The following is a 22042-nucleotide window of genomic DNA, read 5'->3' as shown; positions in this document are numbered from 1 at the left end:
CCAATATCACTACTCCCATGACAGACCCAGAACCTCATCAGACCTTAGCTATTAACCCTCACAATTATTCCAACTTGAGTAAGTTACCAAGAGTAACAGCACATGTATTTGATTTTCTTGTTGAGATAGGAATCAGACATAAGTTTCCCAATCCTATCCTCTATTGAATCAAACGTGCACAACAAGAGACGTATGGAAGTGAATATGAAAATCTTCCAGATAAATTAACCAAGTCTCTAGGTATCTGGTATGATGCCAACACCTATAATATATTAAGGTGTGGAGGACGTCTGCTTCATGCAGAAATTGATTTGGATACAAAAAATCCAATACTACTACCACGTCACCACATTGTCACAAAACTTCGAGTTTTACACCATCATCAATATGGTACTTTACATGGTGGAGTGTTAGACACTCTCACCGACCTGAGAGAGAAATATTGGCTTCCCCAAGGTCGTCAAACTGTTAAATCACTTATTAAGTCTTGTGTAATCTGCAGGAGGTACGAAACTTGAGTGTGTCCTTACCCAGGACCTCCACCACTCCCCAAGGAGAGAGTAGTCCATCTTCGTTCTTTTGAGACCACTGGTGTCAATTACACAGGAGCCTTGCTTCTCGCTGGCACTCCAGACAAGGTACCAGTGAAGGCTCATATTTGCCTCTTCACGTGCGCAACCACACGAGGCGTACACCTAGAAGTGACTTCTGACATGAATGCAGAAGCCTTTATCCAAGCCTTTCGTAGATTTGCAGCTCGCAGAACCTGCCTCAAACTAATTATATCCGACAATGGATCAAATTTTGTGGCAGGAGAAGCCTGCCTACGAGAGATATGGAATCACCCAGAAGTGCAGTCTGTAATGCAAAGACGACAATGCCACTGGAAATTTATACCTCCCAGAGACCCCTGGCAAGGGGGTTTCTACGAACGTATGGTAGGGACTGTCAAGAAATGTTTAAGGAAGACCTTGCATCAACAGAAAATTATTTTCCCTGAATTACAAACACTCGTCGTAGAAATTGAGGCGTGAGTCAACAACCGCCCCTTGACTTACCTATCGGATGACTTCTCTCAAGAGAGAACCCCTGAGTCCCTCACATTTAATACACGGAGGCCTGCTGAGCCCTCTGATACCTATAGCAGAAGAGGATCCAGTCGACCCTTCACATGTGACTAGGAGTGATTTAGTGAAAAGTTATCAACATCTTGCGACAGTAGTCGAAAGATGGAATGAGGTGTGGACTCTAGAGTACCTCACAGCTCTAAGGGAATACCACTATGGAGCTTCGAGCCCCTATAACAAAGTTCTACTCAAACCAGGAGACTAGTGTTCATTGATAGTGATGGATCCAGGTCAGAATGGCCTATAGGCAAGATTGTCTCTGTTCACCCAGATCACCAAGGCGACCTGAGAGTAGTACGGATTTTGTGCCGAGGCACCACTACCCTAAAAACATTAGAGAAGTTGGTACCTCTCGAATTTGCTGAAAGAGTGTTTTCAACAGAACCAACTTTACCTACAATTTCCCAGGACAATTTTGATCCACTGAGCACCCGACCACTTAGAGCCGCTGCTCAACAATGCAAACGGAAACTACAACAATATTATAGCTCTGACTAAGAGCAAATAATTTACCATCCAATTTAAGATAGTCAAGATGATACCGTGTTGTGATGTCCAGTAACTAATCAGTTACAAGTCACAGTGACCCGGGACATTCACCTCACTGTGGATTCTAAGTCTCCTTAACTTGCATGATTTAACCATTAATTTATTTGTGTAGGCTACAGGCTACAACATTATTACATCTAGAGAATCTATCTGAGTTTACAAGACTAAGATTTAGTAACATAACCGTTACACATCATAGCGACATCAGTCATTGAGTATATTGTAGACTTTAGTAGTTATTAACTTTAGATGATTTAACAATTCAATGTTTTACATTTAACATGAGTTCCCTTGGAGTCTTATCTGTCTTCGAGCACCCCCCCGCCCCCGGAGTTATGTTGGAAAGTTCCAAAACTGATACATCCTTATTGTATCATAATACATCACTATTGTATACTAAGCATAGTATCTGCAGGCGATGTGTCACAATAACATGGCTAAAGATCGACTTGAGAATGGTCCAGGAAGGACCAAAACGTCATCGTCCCTTCACCTTCTAGTGTGTGGTCTGGTCAACAAGCATAGTATCTATTAACCCTACTAACTGTAGTACTAATATAAATTAATATTTTCCTATCTGAGCGTCATTTACTAAAATTCTCCCCACATCGAGAGGCAGTATTGCGTCAGATAATATCCAGCAAGACATAATTATTGTCAACATGCCAGAGAATTGTATAATATTCTCAACCTTTATCAGTATTCTTTACAAGAATTAACAACTGATAATATAATAACTAGTGATTCAATAACAACGAGTTATCAACTAAAATATCACTATATAACAGTTTATCTGTTATCTTAAACCGTCATGGAGGAAACAGAACTTCTCTCCATTTCTCGTTCAATAAGAACACTGTTCATAATTATTGGCAATTAGCGAGAATGGAAACAATATTTAACTCCCTATAATTGCGACTCTATTCTCATTGACGTATTATGTAGAGTAATTACAAGGAAAATATTTTTCCGTTTCTACTAATATGTCGCGCATGCGCGAGAGAGGGGTTAAGGGAGAAGAGAAGTCAGACGCCAGCGAGCCATGCGGTTGGACGACGCTTAGACAATGTGGCGGCCATTAGTCCAGGGAGAGGCGAATCTTTCATCAATTATGCAATAGGGCCTTGCTATTAATCGGCCTTGGAGTGTGCAACTACTCCATTAGCGATCCAAGGATTGCACTGTTGGACAACCAGCAGGTTAAATGTTCTAGTATTGTTATAGGAGCTCACTATATATGTACACTTAGTCCATCATTACGTCGTAATACCTCCCCAAACGCCAAGTACGTCCACACACGAATTTAATTTGTCCCTTCCATTGAATTGTAATGGCATAATCTAATTTGTGTAGACAATTTTTACACTCTATTATGTTTCCAGGTGTGTTGGAGCTGCCGTGAGTGCAACAATTTCCCACGCTACGCTAGTGGATCACGTGTTCCAGCAAGTCCCAGATGACACCAGCTCGACACCGCACCTCCGTTCACTGTTACAGCTAAGCGGCTGAAATTACTTTAATTAGTTATTATTTATTAATGAACGGTTGAAATCCGATAATAATTTGAGATTATATTTCATTTATGAAATTTAAGAGGTCAAGAATAATTTCATAGCTTCATGAAATTTTATATGAGAACAATTTCTCGTATAATCATTGTCCAACATATTCTTGCTACTAACCAAATTATCAAATGTCTATTTTATTTATACCTTAGTAAAGCAGTTACTAATTTTATTCGAGGAACAACCAGCCTCGATAAAGTGTACTGGGAGTACTCTACTTCTGGTATTAACCCCCCATTTGTGAAGAAGGGAAAGTTTACTTCTTGAAGAGTAATTTAATTTACAGTCCATTAATATTCAAGGAATAATTCTTAATAGTGACATTATCCACAGGCACTGGTATTTCAGTCCCTTTTCTATTGCTTATTTATCTGTTTCCCTTTTCAGTAAAAATAGGGTGGTCCTTCGAGTAATTTAAATCAGTTAATTAAACATCAATATATTGAGAGTAAGCTTTCCTTCACGACAATCATGTCTCCCCTTACTCCTTTGTTTTCCAGGGACGTGAGGTTCAGCTTTTTTAGCCTTTCCTCGTAGCTCATTCCTTTCAGTTCCGGGACGAGCCTGGTGGCATACCGCTGAATCTTCTCTAACTTTGTCTTGTGTTTAACTAGGCATGGACTCCAGGCTGGCACTGCATATTCCAAGATTGCTCTGACATAAGTGGTATACAGGGTCCTGAACGATTCTTTACACAAGTTTCTAAAGGCAGTTCTTATGTTGGCCAGTCTAGCATATGTCGCTGATGATATCCTTTTGATGTGGGCCTCTGGGGACAGGTTCGGTGTGATATCAACCCCTAGATCTTTCTCTCTATTTGACTCTTGCAGGATTTTACCTCCCAGGTGGTACCTTGTGTTCAGCCTCCTGCTCACTTCACCTAATTTCATTACTTTACACTTTCCTGAGTTGAACTTTAGCAGCCATTTTTAAAACCATTCCTCCAGTTTGTCCAGGTCATCCTGTAGTTTCTGTCTATCTTCATCCGTCTTGATTCTTCTCATAATTTTTGCATCATCAGCAAACTGCTTGTGGAAGTTTTCTCAACACTTCATGATTGAGGTAAGTGTACAGCTTTTGCCAGGGGGCCAAACAAACCTTCAGTGTTGTTGTAATTGCTAGTTGTGTTAATTAAGCTGACAATGGAGGAACAAGTTGCTGTGTTGATGGAGCAGCCAAATTTTGGTGAAATTAAAGACTTAAAGAAGTCTGGGTTGTTGTACATGGCTGAAAAATTAAATCTGACAGTTTCTAGGAGAATGTTAAAAGGGTCAGCTAGTAAGAGTCATAAGAGTCACACTTGGTGGAGGAGGAGAAACTTGACGAGGAGTGGTTAGAGGAATTAGAAGAAGAGTCAAGTGACCAGTTGGCAATTCTAAAGTTAGAGATGGAATCTAAGCTAGAGATGGCTAAGTTAGAAGCAGACAAACAGAGGTTGGAGATGCAGAATCACCAAAAACAGCTGGAGTTGGAGACTCAGCAGCAGATGCTCGAGGCTCAGAACCAGCAAAAACAACTTGAGATTGAAGCTCAAAACCAACAAAAACGAGTGAACTAGAAGCGCAGAGCAGAAGAATTGAAGCTCAGCTGCAACTAGAGAAAGTTAGGCGGCAGCAATTGGAAATTCAACAGAGTATAGCAATAAATAATAACAGACTAGAGGAACAGAGAATTGCAGCAGGGCATGGTGACACTAGTAATCATACAGATAGTACTGATAGTTTTTTAAAGTTTAGGAAAAATGTACATTTACCTCAATTCAATGAGGAGGACCCAGAAATATTCTTTTTGCATTTCCAGAAGTTAGCAGTCAGTATGAATTGGCCTGTGGATCAATGGGTTGCCATCATGCAAAGACAATTTAAGGGGAAAGCCCAGGCAATTTTTGCATCTCTTCCTGCTGCTAATTCTTTTGACTTTAAATTTGTCCAACAGAGCATCTTAAATGCATGCAACAGATCCCAGAGGCCCATAGACAGAAATTTAGAGGTATAAAGAGAGCACATGATCAGACCATTACTGATTTTGCAAGAGTTAAAATTAATCATTTTGATAGATGGGTAAAAGCACTTTCCATTACAGAATTTGAGATTATGAGAAATCTCATAGTGACAGAGATTTTAGGTTGTCTACCAGAGAAATTAGCCTTGTTTATAGCTGAACATAAACAGACCAATGACATTATGAAACTAGCCAAGCTAGCAGACGAACACGAATTACTCACTAAGGGGCCTTTTCGAGCACAATCAAATACTTATAATTCTAAGAGTAATTATCATGTTCCTAAATCTCATGTTTTCCAGGTCAGACCAGCTAACTCCCCTACTCCCCTGAACTCTTCTCCTGTAAAGCCAAAGATTGAGAAACAGCAGACAGGGTTGTCACCCTCAAATAATGTAGTGTCTAAACCTGCAGTTGGTTCGGTTGTTTCGACAACTGGCAGATATTGCACGCATTGCTGGAGAAGAGGTCATGTGGTAAATTCCTGTTATGCTTTGCACCCTGAGTTGAGACCTACCGGTCTAATCATGAGACGGGGGTTGCAAGCAATTAATTCTAATGTTGTTCCAGTCATGCCCAATTGGATGACTAACTTTAAACCGTACCTATATTAGGGTACCTTACTTTGTACCAGTGGAAGTCAGTGCAGTTATTGAGGGATACTGGTGCTTCCCAATCTCTAATCTCTCACCGTGCTCTTGCCGATGTTAGCACAGAAGACACTGGTGAAGTAGTATTATTGCAAGGTATTGTAGGTCATGTCCAGCGTGTACCATTAGTTAAAGTTCACCTGAAGTCATGTATTACACCGGGTTGGTGCACTGTAGCAGTTAGTGAGCAGTTGCCCATCCCTGGGGTTGATGTTATTGTGGGTAATGATTTTGACAAGTGTCAAGTTAGTGGGACAGAGTGTCCTATCATGTTTACTAACCCTAGTTCAGTGCTGGCTCAACAGGATGCGGATTATGGTGTCATCTATCCAGCCTGTGTTGTGACCAAATCCATGGGCAAGCAGGGTGAGGCAAATCCTGTGACTTCCAAGGTGAATGTTTTCGAGGCCAGGACCCCTTCAGACAGGGAGGTGGAGGTGGACCTTGAGGATACATTCTTAGCTCACGCGGATGTCGAGAGTGAAGCCGGTGCCAAAGCCTTAATTTATTCTGTCCCAGACATTCTGACCCAGAGGATGGTCTGGAAGAGGTGGCCCAGGTACCAGTTCTTTGCCCGCTCGCTCCAACTGGCTGTTGGGTCTGAGACCTTTAGTGAGCTGCTGTTGAGTCCCAGACCTTTAGTGAGTTGCAGTGTACTGATCCCAGTCTAGCTGAATGTTATACAGAAGCAGCTGACACTATAGATACCTTGGATAAGAGCACGGGTTGCTACTTCAATGATCGATGTTCGATGAGACGATGGAGACCACCAGAACTCCCTTATCAGATGATTGTGAGTCTAAGACCCAGCTCGTTGTACCCAAGGAGTATAGGGAGCAGGTATTGCAAGCTGCCCATGATGACCTTATAGGAGGTCACCAAGGTCACCAATATGTATCATAAAATATTTAAGTTTTTCTATTGGCCAAAACTCAAAACGGGTGTGGTCAGATATTGTCACAATTGTGTTGTAACAGATAGGCAGAGTGACAGATACCTGAAGGATGTGAAGAGCAAGCTGTCTCGAACGAAGGAGTTGGCGTTACAACATCTGGGTGAGGCACAACAGGTAATGAAGGAGAGGCATGATAAGCGGTTCAAGGCCAAACTCAGAGTTTTTTAATCAGGAGATTTAGTAATGATCTTGAAGCCTCGTATGGGAACTTCTATGTCACACAAATTTGGAGGACCTTATCGAGTGGTAAAACGTCTCGGTTGTCTTGTAGGCCCCTCCTAACCACTCTGCATACTCCGCCTCCACGCAGGTTGCACACCAAACCTGTGTCAGGTTAGGTTAGGGTCAGTAAGATTCATTTCTTTGAACTGTAACCTGGGGCTGGTCCTCTCCCCCAGTTCGGTTGAAATGATCTACCTGCACAGCTGCTCTTACAAGGTGGTCCTTTAAAGACTTACCTCGCCTCCAGGCGATCATGGGAGGGTTTTGTGGGAATTTTACCCTGGATGGATGTTCACTGTACGTTTCCCTCATCCATGTCCATACTTCCTGGAGTTTTATCTTAAGCTGTGCTGCAAGGCCGGGGAAGAAAAGGGTTGGGAGAATCCATCTCTTGTCTTCCACTTCTTGTGTTCTAGGTCTGAGTAGCTCTGCCCTTGTTTTTTCTCTGAGTTTCTCCTGGGCCGCAAGTATTATTGTCTCTGGGTAGTCTCTGTTCCTGAACATATCCCATATGTCATCAAGCTGGGGATATAGCGTCTCTTTGCTGTTAATCCGCTTGAGTCTGAGTCCAAGTGAGTAGGGTAGCGATTTCTTCAAGGCTAGTGGGTCGCTCGATTCAAATTTCAGATACGTGTGAAGGTTAGTCGGTTTATAGTATGCCTTCGTATGCAGATTCCTGGTTAGCTGGTCTATATACACTGTTTTATCTAGGAAATTAATCGTGGAGTCACTGTGCTCGAGGGTAAACTTAAGGTTTTCATGAACTGTATTTGACCATGAAAAGAAACCTTCTAGACGCGGGAAACCGTCCTCCATTATTCCGAAGATGTCGTCTATGTAACGGAAATATACCGCCGGTCCGTCCTTCCTGTGGGATCGTTTCCTCTCTAACACTACATGCACAAATATTTCAGCGATTGCCACACTACTGGTATCGCTGTACCCTTGGTTTGCCGGTATGCCCGTCCTTCAAATTGCAAAAGGGTGTTTGTCTAATTTTGTTTTGGTAGGGACGCGAGTCTTATTTTCCTCGGCGTCACCCCTTTTATATGAAAGGAACCATCGGAAATGCATCCGAGGTGCCGTGTGGCTTCAAATTACCACATCCATGGAAAAAAGGCGGGCCCCTCTCGGGACGGGACCTCTAATTTCTGCAATTTTCTTGAGGAAATCCGTCGTATCTTTGATTCTTTCCGGTAGTAGACGTAGTAAGGGGTTCAGGAGGGCTGTGCAGATCCAATCTACCGGCCTTGTTGGGGCCCGGCAGCCGCTTAGAACCGGTCCTGGAAGGCAAAATGTAATTGCTGATGCTTTATCCAGGGAATTTCCCATTGCAGTGCCCTAATGTGAATTGTTCTATACATGAGGATGTCTTTACCTTTTGGTTATTTCATATGTTTCATTTAATTGATTGTTTTATACATTGATTTTGTGTTGTTGGAGTACTCAGTGCTATAGTCTCATGTAGTCAAAAAATGAAATTAACCTTCAGTTAATTTCAATTTTCTTTAAGGACGGGGAGGGATGGTAAAAATCCATATATTTGATTCTAACATTCATCATGATAAATATGTATGTCCATTATTTCTTTCCTCAGTTATTTAAATAAAACCTTGTATCTAGTTGTGTTCCAGTATATATATGTTTGATTTAAATGTAGCATGCGGTAGTGTGCCTATATTTAATATTTGTTAATGCTATTGCATGTTCATTCCTGTGGGGGTGACCTTGGCGTCTCATGGGGGGATGACCATATTTGGGATGTTCCAGTATGGTGCAGTGTATCAAGCCAGCGTCACTGATTCACCCCTGTAATTATTCCTGTTTATTGATTGTAATTAATTTCTTATTTACACCTTTGCAGTGTTATAGGCATATAAGTTTAGTTATAATTATGTTCTTAAGTATTACTCTCTGATAGCAGAGATTTCATGTGAGTTTTAGTTGGTACCTTGTAGACGCCATGCCGTGCATGCTCCAGCAACGCCAGTCGCGTGGGTGGAGCTGGCTGGCGTGGACATGTTGTGGAGTTAAGTCTGTGGTATTTGTTTATTGTTTAGTAACAGCTGATTTCCTGGTTAGACCATTATGTGCATACCCATCTATCTATTTAAGTTTTAAAATAGTGATCAGTTCTTATATAATATTGTATTATTGTATTCTGGTGCATTAATATTTCTGGCTGCCTGTATTTCCATTTATGTGTTTGTATGTTCTTTGTTACCCTTACTTTAAGTATATTGCATTGTTGAGTAAGCAGTTGAGTTATTTACCCTAGATACTTATAGTAGGCAAGGCCGTGTTATTATACATTGTTTACAACTGCAAACAGAGGAACCATACCCAGAGGTCAAGGGTCATAACACCCTACACCAGCTGCTGCTAACCCTACACCAGCTGCTGCTGACCCTACACCAGCTGCTGCTGACCCTACACCAGCTGCTGCTAACCCTACACCAGCTGCTGCTGACCCTACACCAGCTGCTGCTAACCCTACACCAGCTGCTGCTGGCCCTACACCAGCTGCTGCTGACCCTACACCAGCTGTTGCTGCTGGCCCTACACCACCTGCTGCTGACCTCACACCAGCTGCTGCTGACCCCACACCAGCTGCTGCTGACCCTACACCAGCTGCTGCTGACCCTACACCACACCCAGCAGAGGCTGTAAGTGTGTCCACACCTGACGACAACTCTCCTGCACCTGCAGAAGTTGCAGCCTTTTATGCGTCCTACAATAATGCTAGTGACCTGAAGTATAATCTTGCACAGAAGCATGTAGCGACTCGGGAGTGGAACATAGACTACGGACTGCTAGAGGACGGAACTAACAAAGCACTGTGGTACAGTGAGGCTGATACAGTCTGTTTCTGTACTGATGTTACCCTCTGAAGAGACTACTCCACCCCGCCATTACTGACCCTGATTACTATGTGAGGTATCTGAAACACGCCGCCTGGAGGGAGAGGCAAATTCAAGAACGTAAGAACAAGGAATCTTCGACCCAGCAGAGCCACCCAGCGCCTCTGACTACCAAGCCTTCAGGGACCACTGCACTTCAGAACGGATGCTGGATGATGTCCAGCTCCTGACACGGTCTCGGACATTGCTGTGAGCGTCGCTGAGCCTACTGCAGCTCCTGCTCCTGCAACAGCTCTTACTCAACCATCAAGAGCTCAACCTCCAGGATCCACATCTCCTGCTTTTAACTCATCCGATTCGTCGAATGATGACGTCTCGGTGAGAACACCATCTCCACCTTCAGGGAAATGCCAGTACTCAGCTGCCAATTTCCTTCACGACACTACACCAACAACCTCCTGTGATAGCACCACAATGACAACACGAAGTCAGACTGCCAGCACCAACAAGAAGACCAAAGATCAGAGTTTGCCGAAATCATCAAGACAAAAGAAGACCACTGACGAAATGAACTACCATCAATACCTGCCATCATCCCTCTACTACCATCAATACCTGCCATCATCCCTCTACTACCATCAATACCTGCCATCAACCCTCTACTACCATCAATACCTGCCATCATCCCTCTACTACCATCAATACCTGCCATCATCCCTCTACTACCATCAATACCTGCCATCAACCCTCTACTACCATCAATACCTGCCATCAACCCTCTACTACCATCAATACCTGCCATCAACCCTCTACTACCATCAATACCTGCCATCAACCCTCTACTACCATCAATACCTGCCATCAACCCTCTACTACCATCAATACCTGCCATCAACCCTCTACTACCATCAATACCTGCCATCAACCCTCTACTACCATCAATACCTGCCATCAACCCTCTACTACCATCAATACCTGCCATCAACCCTCTACTACTATCAATACCTGCCATCAACCCTCTACTACCATCAATACCTGCCATCAATCCTCTACTACCATCAATACCTGCCATCAACCCTCTACTACCATCAATACCTGCCATCAACCCTCTACTACCATCAATACCTGCCATCAACCCTCTACTACCATCTATACCTACCATCAACCCTCTACTACCATCAACTGCCAGCTGCCAGCCCGGCCCCTGTCTGTACTGACACAACAGCGAGCAACCAGGTGAGTTCCACCGTGCCGCCAAGCCACAGCGTCAGCTGCAAGTCTTACCCACGGTGGTTGGGGCCACCGCCTCACCCCCCATCCCTCCCTCTTAGACTTGTCTCCAGTCCCTAGCTCAAGATTTCTGCAGCCTCGTCCCAGTCTTCCATCCCCTGCTTGACTGCTCTAGGGCCTTGGAACCCCAATTATTTCCACTACGAAATTATGGGGCCAAGCAAACTCAACAAGCTGTACAACAGACGAAATGTCTAGTGATAGTATGGTGTACCTCAGATCATACGTGAGTCACAAAGGACATGTGACGCGACAACTGAACAAGTGTGATTAATTGATCCAGTCAAATGTGACACCCAAAGTACTTCAGAGCCACATAGAGGTGGCTAAAGAGAAATTACATAGAACTAATAAGGCTACAAATAATTATCATCAAATCCTCCTGCCACAAAATGCTGAGCCAGACAAACTCGACACTTTCCATGCCAAAACTATATGAGGAGGATGTCCAAGATCGCCTCGATAAATTAGTACAAATCTTAGAATAATTAAATATAAACTCAGTCTCTCAAAATGCTCTAACAGCAAGTGGAGTTAATGCATCTGAACCATTCAATGAAGTCTGTCTTCCTGCCATTGATTTACCTCACTTTCAGGGCAGAGATGACGAAAACTTCGAATGTTACTGGAATACGTATGATTCACTTCTGAACTCTAAAAAAAATCTATTAACAAAACAAAGAAATTCCTATATTTGCGAAGTACCTTTAAGGGAGAATCAAAGGCAGTTATTGATCATTTGATTCAAAGTAATGACGACTACGATACTGCCATACAGCTGTTAGAAGTCAACTATAGTAACAAAGAAATTGCTATAGCTAACCTCTACTATAAACGGAGAGCAACACCTACACTAGAACCAACACCTGAAGCTCGTCAAGACTTTAGACTCCGAGTGGAGTCTGTAGTCAAAGCTCTTGCTGCCAAGGTCACATCATTCATCTTGGCACCGGTGGCAGCAGCAGCAGCAGCAGCACGTCGCGCTCACAGTGAGATCTAGGCGGTACTCTGAGCGCCCCGCTCCTGCAACCACCTGCCCCTGCACTTGCAGCTACATGGGGACCACCGTTTACAAGTGTCGAGCATCACAACCACTACAGTCATCAGCATCATGGATTCAGCAACAGAGATGCAGAGCGCTAGTAGCACCTGTTGCTAACTTGCAAGGTCAGGCGCCACTTGGTCGGCCCAGACAAGCATACTCTCATGGTAACCCTATCTGGGGACCACATTCTTATCGTGGTAACCCTATCTGGGGCCACATTCTTATCGTGGTAACCCTATCTGGGGGCAACATTCTTATCGTGGTAGCCCTATATGGGGCCACATTCTTATCGTGGTAGCCCTATCTGGGGGCCACATTCTTATCGTGGTAGCCCTATATGGGGCCACATTCTTATCGTGGTAACCCTATCTGGGGGCCACATTCTTATCGTGGTAACCCTATCTGGGGGCCACATTCTTATCGTGGTAACCCTATCTGGGGGCCACATTCTTATCGTGGTAACCCTATCTGGGGGCCACATTCTTATCGTGGTAACCCTATCTGGGGCCACATTCTTATCGTGGTAACCCTATCTGGGGCCACATTCTTATCGTGGTAACCCTATCTGGGGGCCACATTCTTATCGTGGTAACCCTATCTGGGGGCCACATTCTTATCGTGGTAACCCTATCTGGGGGCCACATTCTTATCGTGGTAACCCTATCTGGGGGCCACATTCTTATCGTGGTAACCCTATCTGGGGGCCACATTCTTATCGTGGTAACCCTATCTGGGGGCGACATTCTTATCGTGGTAACTCTATCTGGGGGCCACATTCTTATCGTGGTAACCCTATCTGGGGCCACATTCTTATCGTGGTAACTCTATCTATGGGCCACATTCTTATCGTGGTAACCCTATCTGGGGGCCACATTCTTATCGTGGTAACCCTATCTGGGGCCACATACTTATCGTGGTAACCCTATCTGGGGGCCACATTCTTATCGTGGTAACCCTATCTGGGGGCCACATTCTTATCGTGGTAACCCTATCAGGGGGCCACATTCTTATCGTGGTAACCCTATCTGGGGGACACATTCTTATCGTGGTAACCCTATCTGGGGCCACATTCTTATCGTGGTATCCCTATTTGGGGGCCACATTCTTATCGTGGTAACCCTATCTGGGAGCCACATTCTTATCGTGGTAACCCTATCTGGGGGCCACATTCTTATCGTGGTAACCCTATCTGGGGGCCACATTCTTATCGTGGTAACCCTATCTGGGGGCCACATTCTTATCGTGGTAACCCTATCTGGGGGCAACATTCTTATCGTGGTAACCCTATCTGGGGGCCACATTCTTATCGTGGTAACCCTATCTGGGGGCCACATTCTTATCGTGGTAACCCTATCTGGGGCCACATTCTTATCGTGGTAACCCTATCTGGGGCCACATTCTTATCGTGGTAACCCTATCTGGGGGCCACATTCTTATCTTGGTAACCCTATCTGGGGCCACATTCTTATCGTGGTAACCCTATCTGGGGGCCACATTCTTATCTTGGTAACCCTATCTGGGGGCCACATTCTTATCGTGGTAACCCTATCTGGGGGCCACATTCTTATCGTGGTAACCCTATCTGGGGCCACATTCTTATCGTGGAAACCCTATCTGGGGGCCACATTCTTATCGTGGTAATCCTATCTGGGGGCCACATTCTTATCGTGGTAACCCTATCTGGGGGCCACATTCTTATCGTGGTAACCCTATCTGTGGGCCACATTCTTATCGTGGTAACCCTGTCTGGGGGCCACATTCTTATCGTGGTAACCCTACCTGGGGCCACATTCTTATCGTGGTAACCCTATATGGGGCCACATTCTTATCGTGGTAACCGTATCTGGGGCCACATTCTTATCGTGGTAACCCTATCTGGGGGCCACATTCTTATCGTGGTAACCCTATCTGGGGGTCCACATTCTTATCGTGGTAACCCTATCTGGGGGCCACATTCTTATCGTGGTAACCCTATCTGGGGGCCACATTCTTATCGTGGTAACCCTATCTGGGGGCCAAATTCTTATCGTGGTAACCCTATCTGGGGGCCACATTCTTATCGTGGTAACCCTATCTGGGGCCACATTCTTATCGTGGTAACCCTATCTGGGGCCACATACTTATCGTGGTAACCCTATCTGGGGGCCACATTCTTATCGTGGTAACCCTATCTGGGGGCCACATTCTTATCGTGGTAACCCTATCAGGGGGCCACATTCTTATCGTGGTAAACCCTATCTGGGGGACACATTCTTATCGTGGTAACCCTATCTGGGGCCACATTCTTATCGTGGTATCCCTATTTGGGGGCCACATTCTTATCGTGGTAACCCTATCTGGGAGCCACATTCTTATCGTGGTAACCCTATCTGGGGGCCACATTCTTATCGTGGTAACCCTATCTGGGGGCCACATTCTTATCGTGGTAACCCTATCTGGGGGCCACATTCTTATCGTGGTAACCCTATCTGGGGGCCACATTCTTATCGTGGTAACCCTATCTGGGGGCCACATTCTTATCGTGGTAACCCTATCTGGGGGCCACATTCTTATCGTGGTAACCCTATCTGGGGCCACATTCTTATCGTGGTAACCCTATCTGGGGGCCACATTCTTATCGTGGTAACCCTATCTGGGGGCCACATTCTTATCGTGGTAACCCTATCTGGGGGCCACATTCTTATCGTGGTAACCCTATCTGGGGGCCACATTCTTATCGTGGTAACCCTATCTGGGGGCCACATTCTTATCGTGGTAACCCTATCTGGGGGCCACATTCTTATCGTGGTAACCCTATCTGGGGGCCACATTCTTATCGTGGTAACCCTATCTGGGGGCCACATTCTTATCGTGGTAACCCTATCTGGGGGCCACATTCTTATCGTGGTAACCCTATCTGGGGGCCACATTCTTATCGTGGTAACCCTATCTGGGGGCCACATTCTTATCGTGGTAACCCTATCTGGGGGCCACATTCTTATCGTGGTAACCCTATCTGGGGGCCACATTCTTATCGTGGTAACCCTATCTGGGGGCCACATTCTTATCGTGGTAACCCTATCTGGGGGCCACATTCTTATCGTGGTAACCCTATCTGGGGGCCACATTCTTATCGTGGTAACCCTATCTGGGGGCCACATTCTTATCGTGGTAACCCTATCTGGGGGCCACATTCTTATCGTGGTAACCCTATCTGGGGGCCACATTCTTATCGTGGTAACCCTATCTGGGGGCCACATTCTTATCGTGGTAACCCTATCTGGGGGCCACATTCTTATCGTGGTAACCCTATCTGGGGGCCACATTCTTATCGTGGTAACCCTATCTGGGGGCCACATTCTTATCGTGGTAACCCTATCTGGGGGCCACATTCTTATCGTGGTAACCCTATCTGGGGGCCACATTCTTATCGTGGTAACCCTATCTGGGGGCCACATTCTTATCGTGGTAACCCTATCTGGGGGCCACATTCTTATCGTGGTAACCCTATCTGGGGGCCACATTCTTATCGTGGTAACCCTATCTGGGGGCCACATTCTTATCGTGGTAACCCTATCTGGGGGCCACATTCTTATCGTGGTAACCCTATCTGGGGGCCACATTCTTATCGTGGTAACCCTATCTGGGGGCCACATTCTTATCGTGGTAACCCTATCTGGGGGCCACATTCTTATCGTGGTAACCCTATCTGGGGGCCACATTCTTATCGTGGTAACCCTATCTGGGGGCCACATTCTTATCGTGGTAACCCTATCTGGGGGCCACATTCTTATCGTGGTAACCCTATCTGGGGGCCACATTCTTATCGTGGTAACCCTATCTGGGGGCCACATTCTTATCGTGGTAACCCTATCTGGGGGCCACATTCTTATCGTGGTAACCCTATCTGGGGGCCACATTCTTATCGTGGTAACCCTATCTGGGGGCCACATTCTTATCGTGGTAACCCTATCTGGGGGCCACATTCTTATCGTGGTAACCCTATCTGGGGGCCACATTCTTATCGTGGTAACCCTATCTGGGGGCCACATTCTTATCGTGGTAACCCTATCTGGGGGCCACATTCTTATCGTGGTAACCCTATCTGGGGGCCACATTCTTATCGTGGTAACCCTATCTGGGGGCCACATTCTTATCGTGGTAACCCTATCTGGGGGCCACATTCTTATCGTGGTAACCCTATCTGGGGGCCACATTCTTATCGTGGTAACCCTATCTGGGGGCCACATTCTTATCGTGGTAACCCTATCTGGGGGCCACATTCTTATCGTGGTAACCCTATCTGGGGGCCACATTCTTATCGTGGTAACCCTATCTGGGGGCCACATTCTTATCGTGGTAACCCTATCTGGGGGCCACATTCTTATCGTGGTAACCCTATCTGGGGGCCACATTCTTATCGTGGTAACCCTATCTGGGGGCCACATTCTTATCGTGGTAACCCTATCTGGGGGCCACATTCTTATCGTGGTAACCCTATCTGGGGGCCACATTCTTATCGTGGTAACCCTATCTGGGGGCCACATTCTTATCGTGGTAACCCTATCTGGGGGCCACATTCTTATCGTGGTAACCCTATCTGGGGGCCACATTCTTATCGTGGTAACCCTATCTGGGGGCCACATTCTTATCGTGGTAACCCTATCTGGGGGCCACATTCTTATCGTGGTAACCCTATCTGGGGCCACATTCTTATCGTGGTAACCCTATCTGGGGCCACATTCTTATCGTGGTAACCCTATCTGGGGGCCACATTCTTATCGTGGTAACCCTATCTGGGGGCCACATTCTTATCGTGGTAACCCTATCTGGGGGCCACATTCTTATCGTGGTAACCCTATCTGGGGGCCACATTCTTATCGTGGTAACCCTATCTGGGGGCCACATTCTTATCGTGGTAACCCTATCTGGGGGCCACATTCTTATCGTGGTAACCCTATCTGGGGGCCACATTCTTATCGTGGTAACCCTATCTGGGGCCACATTCTTATCGTGGTAACCCTATCTGGGGGCCACATTCTTATCGTGGTAACCCTATCTGGGGGCCACATTCTTATCGTGGTAACCCTATCTGGGGGCCACATTCTTATCGTGGTAACCCTATCTGGGGGCCACATTCTTATCGTGGTAACCCTATCTGGGGGCCACATTCTTATCGTGGTAACCCTATCTGGGGGCCACATTCTTATCGTGGTAACCCTATCTGGGGGCCACATTCTTATCGTGGTAACCCTATCTGGGGGCCACATTCTTATCGTGGTAACCCTATCTGGGGGCCACATTCTTATCGTGGTAACCCTATCTGGGGGCCACATTCTTATCGTGGTAACCCTATCTGGGGGCCACATTCTTATCGTGGTAACCCTATCTGGGGGCCACATTCTTATCGTGGTAACCCTATCTGGGGGCCACATTCTTATCGTGGTAACCCTATCTGGGGGCCACATTCTTATCGTGGTAACCCTATCTGGGGGCCACATTCTTATCGTGGTAACCCTATCTGGGGGCCACATTCTTATCGTGGTAACCCTATCTGGGGGCCACATTCTTATCGTGGTAACCCTATCTGGGGGCCACATTCTTATCGTGGTAACCCTATCTGGGGGCCACATTCTTATCGTGGTAACCCTATCTGGGGGCCACATTCTTATCGTGGTAACCCTATCTGGGGGCCACATTCTTATCGTGGTAACCCTATCTGGGGGCCACATTCTTATCGTGGTAACCCTATCTGGGGGCCACATTCTTATCGTGGTAACCCTATCTGGGGGCCACATTCTTATCGTGGTAACCCTATCTGGGGGCCACATTCTTATCGTGGTAACCCTATCTGGGGGCCACATTCTTATCGTGGTAACCCTATCTGGGGCCACATTCTTATCGTGGTAACCCTATCTGGGGGCCACATTCTTATCGTGGTAACCCTATCTGGGGGCCACATTCTTATCGTGGTAACCCTATCTGGGGCCACATTCTTATCGTGGTAACCCTATCTGGGGGCCACATTCTTATCGTGGTAACCCTATCTGGGGGCCACATTCTTATCGTGGTAACCCTATCTGGGGGCCACATTCTTATCGTGGTAACCCTATCTGGGGCCACATTCTTATCGTGGTAACCCTATCTGGGGGCCACATTCTTATCGTGGTAACCCTATCTGGGGGCCACATTCTTATCGTGGTAACCCTATCTGGGGCCACATTCTTATCGTGGTAACCCTATCTGGGGGCCACATTCTTATCGTGGTAACCCTATCTGGGGGCCACATTCTTATCGTGGTAACCCTATCTGGGGCCACATTCTTATCGTGGTAACCCTATCTGGGGGCCACATTCTTATCGTGGTAACCCTATCTGGGGGCCACATTCTTATCGTGGTAACCCTATCTGGGGGCCACATTCTTATCGTGGTAACCCTATCTGGGGCCACATTCTTATCGTGGTAACCCTATCTGGGGGCCACATTCTTATCGTGGTAACCCTATCTGGGGGCCACATTCTTATCGTGGTAACCCTATCTGGGGGCCACATTCTTATCGTGGTAACCCTATCTGGGGGCCACATTCTTATCGTGGTAACCCTATCTGGGGGCCACATTCTTATCGTGGTAACCCTATCTGGGGGCCACATTCTTATCGTGGTAACCCTATCTGGGGGCCACATTCTTATCGTGGTAACCCTATCTGGGGGCCACATTCTTATCGTGGTAACCCTATCTGGGGGCCACATTCTTATCGTGGTAACCCTATCTGGGGGCCACATTCTTATCGTGGTAACCCTATCTGGGGGCCACATTCTTATCGTGGTAACCCTATCTGGGGCCACATTCTTATCGTGGTAACCCTATCTGGGGGCCACATTCTTATCGTGGTAACCCTATCTGGGGGCCACATTCTTATCGTGGTAACCCTATCTGGGGGCCACATTCTTATCGTGGTAACCCTATCTGGGGGCCACATTCTTATCGTGGTAACCTATTTGGGGCCACATTCTTATCGTGGTAACCCTATCTGGGGGCCACATTCTTATCGTGGTAACCCTATCTGGGGGCCACATTCTTATCGTGGTAACCCTATCTGGGGGCCACATTCTTATCGTGGTAACCCTATCTGGGGCCACATTCTTATCGTGGTAACCCTATCTGGGGGCCACATTCTTATCGTGGTAACCCTATCTGGGGGCCACATTCTTATCGTGGTAACCCTATCTGGGGGCCACATTCTTATCGTGGTAACCCTATCTGGAGGCCACATTCTTATCGTGGTAACCCTATCTGGGGGCCACATTCTTATCGTGGTAACCCTATCTGGGGGCCACATTCTTATCGTGGTAACCCTATCTGGGGGCCACATTCTTATCGTGGTAACCCTATCTGGGGGCCACATTCTTATCGTAGGTAACCCTATCTGGGGGCCACATTCTTATCGTGGTAACCCTATCTGGGGGCCACATTCTTATCGTGGTAACCCTATCTGGGGGCCACATTCTTATCGTGGTAACCCTATCTGGGGGCCACATTCTTATCGTGGTAACCCTATCTGGGGGCCACATCTTATCGTGGTAACCCTATCTGGGGGCCACATTCCTTATCGTGGTAACCCTATCCTGGGGGCCACTATTCTTATCGTGGTAACCCTATCTGGGGACCCACATTCTTATCGTTGGTAACCCTATTCTGGGAGCCACATTCTATCGTGGTTTAACCCTATCTGGGGGCCGCCAATTCTTCAGTGCTGGGGTAACCCTATCTGGGGGCCACATTTCTTATCGTGGTAACCCTATCATGGGGGCCACATTCTTATCGTGGTAACCCTATCTGTGGGCCCCCCCCCCCCACCATTCTTATCGTGGTTAACCCTATCTGGGGGCCCGCATTCTTCTTATTCTTGGCAACCCTATCTTGGGGCCCCTGCATTCCATTATCGTGGTAACCCTATCAGGGGGCCAACATTCTTTATCGTGGTAACCCCTATCTGGCGGGCCACATTCTTATCGTGGGTAACCCTATCTGGGGAGCCACATTCCTTATCGTGGTAACCCTATCTGGGGGCCACATTCTTAATACGTGGTAACCCTATCTGGGGCCACATTCCTTATCGTGGTAACCCTATCTGGGGGCCACATTCTTATCGTGGTAACCCTATCTGGCGGCCACACTTCTTCTCGTGGGTAACCCTATCTGGGGGGCCACATTCTTATCGTGGTAACCCTATCTGGGGGCCACATTTCTTATCGTGGTAACCCTATCTGGGGGCCACATTCTTTATCGTGCGCTAACCCTATCCTGGGCGGCCACATTCTTATTCGTGGCTAACCCTATCTGGGGCCACATTCTTATCGTGGTAACCCTATCTGGGGCCACATTCTTATCGTGGTAACCCTATCTGGGGGCCACATTCTTATCGTGGTAACCCTATCTGGGGGCCACATTCTTATCGTGGTAACCCTATCTGGGGCCACATTCTTATCGTGGTAACCCTATCTGGGGGCACATTCTTATCGTGGTAACCCTATCTGGGGGCCACATTCTTATCGTGGTAACCCTATCTGGGGGCCACATTCTTATCGTGGTAACCCTATCTGGGGCCACATTCTTATCGTGGTAACCCTATCTGGGGCCACATTCTTATCGTGGTAACCCTATCTGGGGGCCACATTCTTATCGTGGTAACCCTATCTGGGGCCACATTCTTATCGTGGTAACCCTATCTGGGGGCCACATTCTTATCGTGGTAACCCTATCTGGGGGCCACATTCTTATCGTGGTAACCCTATCTGGGGGCCACATTCTTATCGTGGTAACCCTATCTGGGGCCACATTCTTATCGTGGTAACCCTATCTGGGGGCCACATTCTTATCGTGGTAACCCTATCTGGGGCCACATTCTTATCGTGGTAACCCTATCTGGGGCCACATTCTTATCGTGGTAACCCTATCTGGGGCCACATTCTTATCGTGGTAACCCTATCTGGGGCCACATTCTTATCGTGGTAACCCTATCTGGGGCCACATTCTTATCGTGGTAACCCTATCTGGGGCCACATTCTTATCGTGGTAACCCTATCTGGGGGCCACATTCTTATCGTGGTAACCCTATCTGGGGCCACATTCTTATCGTGGTAACCCTATCTGGGGGCCACATTCTTATCGTGGTAACCCTATCTGGGGGCCACATTCTTATCGTGGTAACCCTATCTGGGGCCACATTCTTATCGTGGTAACCCTATCTGGGGGCCACATTCTTATCGTGGTAACCCTATCTGGGGGCCACATTCTTATCGTGGTAACCCTATCTGGGGGCCACATTCTTATCGTGGTAACCCTATCTGGGGCCACATTCTTATCGTGGTAACCCTATCTGGGGCCACATTCTTATCGTGGTAACCCTATCTGGGGGCCACATTCTTATCGTGGTAACCCTATCTGGGGGCCACATTCTTATCGTGGTAACCCTATCTGGGGGCCACATTCTTATCGTGGTAACCCTATCTGGGGGCCACATTCTTATCGTGGTAACCCTATCTGGGGCCACATTCTTATCGTGGTAACCCTATCTGGGGGCCACATTCTTATCGTGGTAACCCTATCTGGGGGCCACATTCTTATCGTGGTAACCCTATCTGGGGCCACATTCTTATCGTGGTAACCCTATCTGGGGGCCACATTCTTATCGTGGTAACCCTATCTGGGGGCCACATTCTTATCGTGGTAACCCTATCTGGGGCCACATTCTTATCGTGGTAACCCTATCTGGGGGCCACATTCTTATCGTGGTAA

The sequence above is a fragment of the Procambarus clarkii genome, chromosome 9, assembly GCF_040958095.1.
Source record: "Procambarus clarkii isolate CNS0578487 chromosome 9, FALCON_Pclarkii_2.0, whole genome shotgun sequence".
Taxonomy (NCBI): Eukaryota; Metazoa; Arthropoda; class Malacostraca; order Decapoda; family Cambaridae; genus Procambarus; species Procambarus clarkii.
This window is presented reverse-complemented; position numbering follows the sequence as displayed.